Genomic DNA, 6,000 nt, shown 5'->3' with positions numbered 1-6,000 from the left:
GAACAAGTGATCAGAAGGCAGCCAACAAATACACATAAATTAGTTCTCTATCCACACAAATTAGCCAACAAATACACCTAAGTTAGTTCTATATCTACACAAACTAGCCCAAATAAATAAACGTATCAGCTCACCTATCTAGGTTCATCTGTTCACGGCACTTAAGGAAAAGCAGCACAACTATGGGTCTTGAATGAAACCTGAGTCCATTCTGCCAGCTCTTGCTTTTTCATCTTCCCTTTTTTCCTGGTTCTTTCCCCCTCTGTTTTGACCTCATTCATTCCTACCAGGAACTGGATATTTGATGTTACAGGAAACATGACTATCAGCAATGACTTCAGTAAGACTCATCCCTGCCTCCACTTCTAGGCGTCCATATAGCACTTCCAGGCCAGGGTTCTGGAATGTCTGCCTTGGGTCAGTGCCTATCTTTTGGCCATACTAGTGTTGTCAGAGGTAAAGAGAATTGTGATAGACAGGTTCACAGGCGGCTCCCTGAGGCCAGAGGAGACTGTTCTATAGTACCAGGAGGGTAAAGAGCAGCTTTTCTGGAATCTTGGCATCCAATTGGGGGAGGCTAGTCAAAGACCGGCTGAAGAGGCTGAACTTCACTGGGTAGGAAATTCAGGTACAAGTACAGATTTATGGTCAGATCTGATGAAAGCTGACCTGGGGTCAAGTCTCTGCAAGATGGATTGTAGCGGTCAACTCAACGAGGTCAAGAAGAGATTGTGGCAGGTAGGAACGGAAGTGACTGTGAAGGATCATCTATTACAGATCCCATCTTTCCTCTAACACATTGCCTAATTGTCTAAGACAAGAGGACTTCAAAACAGTCCTGGTTTCCAACTTTCAGTATGCAATAGGGGAATAATTCTTCAAGTATTTGTGGAGGACTTCAGGAGTAAATTCACTTCTCTGTATTTGCAAACTAAATGTGAGGCTGGACAGTTTTATTTCAGGCGTCGCTTTGCAAAATGCTGAGCCAAACGGTGGTGGAAGACAGCAGTCTCACTGTCCCCAAGAACCAACAACCATTTTAGGAGCTGGATGGACTGTCCCGATACAGGCCCACGGCGATTCTCTTCTCCAAAACCCAAGAGCCAGAGTCCTCACCCTGTCAGAGCCGGGGGAAGATGCCCCACCCCGCGGCAGGATGGACCGGTTTAACTGGTTAGAACGACTGAAGCCCACTAACAGAAAAGGTCTCAACTTCTGTAGCTGAAGAACAGCTTGGCCAAGGGCACCAAGAGCAAAACTCCTTTCTTCTTCAAGACCACCAGCCGACCTACCCTAAACCACCCTGGCCAGAATTTGCTTGAGGTAGGTGTTCGTCCCACCCAGTCCCTCAAGACCAGCCACTGCGCAGGCGTCCGCAGAGCCACCAGACCTCGGCGCGTTCTCCTTCGGAGCCCAGGGGCGGGAGAAGGCGCGGTGCCTTCTGGTTGTTGTAGTTTGCTTCCTGGAGGAGAGGCCCTCGGGATGGCCAGGCTCTGGAGTTCTCAGAACTACGCTTCCCAGCATGCTCCACGCCAGGGCACAGGGCGTGAGCGGAGAGAGGAGGGCCCGGCAAGCCGGCTGCGGCGGGAGGAGGGAGTGCGCGTGCGCGCTGGACCGGCTCGTCCTGTTCCGTCCCAATCATTGTAAACAGGCGGAGGCTGGGCGGGGTGGGAATGGGGCGCCCGAGGCTGGGTAGGGGCGCAGTGCAGGAGGCGGCTGCGGTGGCTGCGGCGGGAGCGTGAGCTGGAGGAAGCGGCGGCTGCGGCGGTGCGGGCGGTCGCGCAGCGGCAGGCACAGGTCAGTCGCGCGAAGCGGTCGCATGCGGGGGTCGCGGGCGATGCCGCTGGCATGCCGAAGGAGCCCGCTCCCGCGCCGGCCTCGCGCCGGAGTCTGTCAGGCAGCGTGCGGGGCTCGGCGCTCGCCGCGGCAGGGTGTGGAGTTGGGGGTGGGGGGCGTGGCTGCCCTTAGTGTGGGTTCCTCCCGGGAAGGCTTCGGCCCCTCTGCGTGCCCCGGCTGGGGCCCGTCCGCCCCACTTGCCGGACAGGCCTCCCTAATGGCACCCGCGTTTGTGATGTGCTGCTCTGGGGCCGGGGGAGGAGAGGGAGGGACCGAGCCCCTCCCCGCCGGAGTTCCCGGGCCTCCGGAGAGCTGCCCGGGGCACCTGGCCGGGGAAGAGACCAGCGTCGCTTTCTCTGCCCTCGCTGCGGTGAGTCGCACCGAGTTCACCTGTCTTCCTGCTCGCCCGACGCCCTGCGAAACGGCTCTCGGGGTTGCCCACCACTGGCGCTGAGCAGGGGGCGCTTGGGGGTGCTACGGACCCCAGTTCAGCTTTCAGTGGGAATGGACAGACGGACCTCGAGTGGAAAAGTCCTTTCACCGCTCATTTTCAAGTTCGTTGTGCCAGAATGCTCTTAACTGCGGTCAGCAGTCTCTCTCCTCTCGTTCTCTCTCGGTCTTTAAGTGAATCGCGAGAGTGAAACAGGTTTTTACAGACTGGTTCACACCTCAGGCTTCCCCGAAGTAATTAAGCTGTTTCAAGTTTGGAGATTCGTTACTGCGGAGCTTCCCTCTTGAGCAAGCAGCATTGTTTGCTCCCAGGCCTAGGAGCCTTCTTGAAGATCATTAAAACTTTAACCCAAGGTACTTCCAGCATTCTTGGAAGAGAAGTACAGGCGTCCGCACGGTGAGTTGGAGCACCACCTTGCCTCATTAGAAAAGCTTTCATGGATTTTTTTTTTTTTTTTTTTTTGCTTAATGGAGCGGACATGTTCTAATGCTGCAGTACTTTCGGTGGCATTCCATCCTCCTTGGCAGTTATTTATAAAATGTTTTAAATGGAGTTAAGGAATAGGCCTACTTTTGGTTTGGTGCTAACTTCTAAATGACTCAAGTGGACAGTGAACGAGAAAGTAACTTCACTTTCTGTCTTTAGAATTGTTTTGGTGATTTGGTAATACTTTATGGAGTGTTTGCCTGAAAAGGAGTAATTACTGTCACCCTTATTGGCAGAGGGGTGCGTTGGAAGTCTGTAGAATGATTCCCACTTTTCAGGCCCTGTGCCACAGAGCTAAGTGGAGGAGGCTAGTTTAATAGTAACTGTTGAGAAGTAATTCTTTAAACAAAGTATGTAGAAACAATGTAATGCTTGGGTAACCAGACTTGCTGTAACTACAAAATATTATTTCTTAGAGCCTTTAAAGGGAGCATTTATTCCTTAGTTTAGAAAGAAAGGATATTAGAAGATGCGTGTTAACTTTTTTAATTTGTGCAGGTCTGTTTGCATAGTTGTTCGCTTGGTGAGCACAGGTTGGATCCAAGAGCGTAGCCTGAAAGTATACTCTTACTTTTTAAAAAGAATGATCCTTGTTAGATGCTCCTATTGGTATAGGTGAGAAGAAGTCAGGAAAAGTGCGGGTTATTTAGAATATAGGAATTAACTTTGTAGGAGGTACTATGCTGGGTGAAGAGGGTTTGAGTATGGATAAGGCAGTGTCCCTGCCTTCTGGGTAGTGGAGCTTTTATCGCTTAACTTGAACTGTCAGCAAGTGCAATATGTTTTTGAGATTGCTTTGAGTGGAGAAAGAATGGAGGAATAGCAAATATACAAAGGAGGTACTGTCAGTTTCTTAGAGAAGCAAAGGAGAGGGCAAGGAAGGGAGCAGTGGCAGGAAAGAACTGTGTGCGGAAGGTGATGAAAACAAGTAGACAGACATAGAAAGAAGGGACCTTTAGGTAGAAGCAACAGTGACGGAAAGCCTGGCAGTCTTAAATTTAAATTGCATAGTAGGGTTTGCAGGTGTGAGTAGTTGTAGTGCAGGATGGTGGCCAGACAAAAATTGGGGTGGTAGACAGAGACCAAATTATGGATAGTCTTGTATTACATTGAAGTAATTTCAGCTTTAATCTTTTAAGCAAATAGGAGTCATTGAGACAAGAGAGAGACCAAAGTTGGCTCACTCCATTTTAATTTAAAATTTTGTTACTTTTTAATATTTTTAATTTATTTGAAAGGCAGAGAATGAGAATGAGATTGACCACTCCGTCCCCTGGTTTACTCCCCAAATGGCTGCAACAGCTGTGGCTGGGTCAGGCCAGGGCCAGGAGCTTGAGACTCCATGTGGGTCTCCCACATGGCTGGCAGAGGCCCAACTAGTTGAGCCATCTTCTGCTGTTTTCCCAGGCACATTAGTAGCGAGCTGAATGGGAATCGGAGTGGCCAGGACATGAACTGATGCTCCAGTATGGAATGCTGGCATTGTGGGAGGCAGCTGAGCTCACTGCATCAGCATGCTGGCCCCTCACCCCATTTTTAACCCCTGCTGTGTGCCATGCACTAAATTAGCTATGTGTTTTGTGTCCTGAAGCTTAAAGAAGGTGTAGGTGTGACTGAAGCAGAAAATGAAGAAAAAGGAACTTAGGGCAATGGGAAAGTTGGATAGAGACATGTAGTTGAGAGAGAGCTTGGAAACTTTTTAAGAACAAGAAGTCGTTTTCCATAGCTGTTGCATCATTGGTTGTTGGGGTAAGTAGCTGAAGATGTGACTGCACAGATAGGTCCTCAAGTGTATTGCATACTATTTTAAGGATTTTAGAGGTTTTTTTTTTTTTTTTTTTAGCATTATAATAGAGCTTATTTTTTTTTTTCCTTAAGATTTTATTTATTTATTTGAGAGGTAGAGTTACAGACAGTGAGAGGGAGAGACAGAGAGAAAGGTCTTCTCCACTGGTTCACTCCCCAAATGGCTGCTTCGGCCAGAACTGAGCTGATCTGAAGCCAGGAGTTTCTTTGGGGTTTCCTTCATGGGTGCAGGAGCCCAAGCACCTGAGCCATCTGCTGCTGCTTTCCCAGGCGCATTAGCAGGAAGCTGGATCAAGTGGAACAGCCAGGACTTGAACCAGCATCCATATGAGCTGGTGGCACTGCAGGCAGCAGCTTTTTCTGCTACACCACAATGCTGGCCCCAAGTTTATGGATTTTTAATCAGAAAAGAGACATGACAAGGTTTTCATTTTAGAAAGATCAGTTTGAAATTGCAGAGTATTGACTTCAGAAGTGGTGAAGAGAAGGTAAGATTGGATGCAGAAAAACTAGTTAGAAGGTTTTTGCAATAATTGAGGTCAAAGATCTGAGTCTAAGGCACTGTCATCTAGGATTTGGAGGCGTTGGTTAATAGATATTTCAAAAGTAGAATTTGTAGGATCCTTCAGCAGTTGCATTTGGGGGCTCAGAGATAATAGATTTTTAACTTGGGTAATTGAATAGACAATGGTAAATTATTTTGAGATAGGAAACTCAGGAAGAGCAAATTTTGAGGAATAACATTTTAACTTTGAGCCATATTGAATGGAAATTGTCTTGAAACATCCGAGGTGGAATCATCTGCTGTGGAGCTGAGCATGTGGGTTTGCAGTACAAGAGAGACTTCTTGATGTGGGAGTCATCAGGCTGAAGTCAGCCGAGAGCAGCTGAAGTCTAAGTAACACTACATAGGAAGTGTTTACTGACAGAGTTGTCCTGGAAACAGGCTGTGGAGAACAACATTTAAAGCCACATAGACGAAGAGCTGGAAAGGAAATTCCTGTGTTTCGGGGTGTAGAGAAATCATGAGAAAATGTCCTAGAAGCCAAAATGGGATCATTTTTAGAAGGAAGCTATATAGTCCTTCACAATAGACTCTTCAGAAAAAGTGAACATTAATTTATAAAAGGGAAATCATACTTTATGTGCTTTGGGTAGTTGAGCAAAACAAGGATTATTAGGAGCCTATTGAAAATTATAACTAGGAGATTACTGAATTTGATAACTAAGAGCAACTTTGGTAGATTGGTTAGGTTAGGAGCCAGGTTTCATAACATTTCCCTGATGACAGTGAACATCTTTTCATGTGTTTGTTGGCCATTTGCATGTTTTCTTTGGATAAATATATATATATGTGTGTGTGTATATATATATATATATATATATATATATATTTTTTTTTTTTTTTTTGGACAGCCAGA

At 47.2% G+C, this 6,000-nt stretch overlaps 1 protein-coding gene across 1 annotated transcript in view; it reads left to right on the top strand.

Moving 5' to 3' along the window:
• Positions 1-1,679: 1,679 nt before the first annotated feature.
• The window catches only part of RALBP1 (ralA binding protein 1), a 48,628-nt gene continuing 44,307 nt past the window's right edge, over positions 1,680-6,000 (top strand). The window contains exon 1 of the mRNA XM_062201363.1: positions 1,680-1,797. The gene's annotated coding sequence lies outside the window, so the exon portion shown is untranslated. The remainder of the gene's footprint in view (positions 1,798-6,000) is intronic.

Source organism: Lepus europaeus, chromosome 9, assembly GCF_033115175.1.
Source record: "Lepus europaeus isolate LE1 chromosome 9, mLepTim1.pri, whole genome shotgun sequence".
NCBI classification, from domain to species: domain Eukaryota; kingdom Metazoa; phylum Chordata; class Mammalia; order Lagomorpha; family Leporidae; genus Lepus; species Lepus europaeus.
The sequence above is the reverse complement of the archived record's forward strand: the minus strand, read 5'-3'. Positions and strand labels throughout refer to the sequence as shown.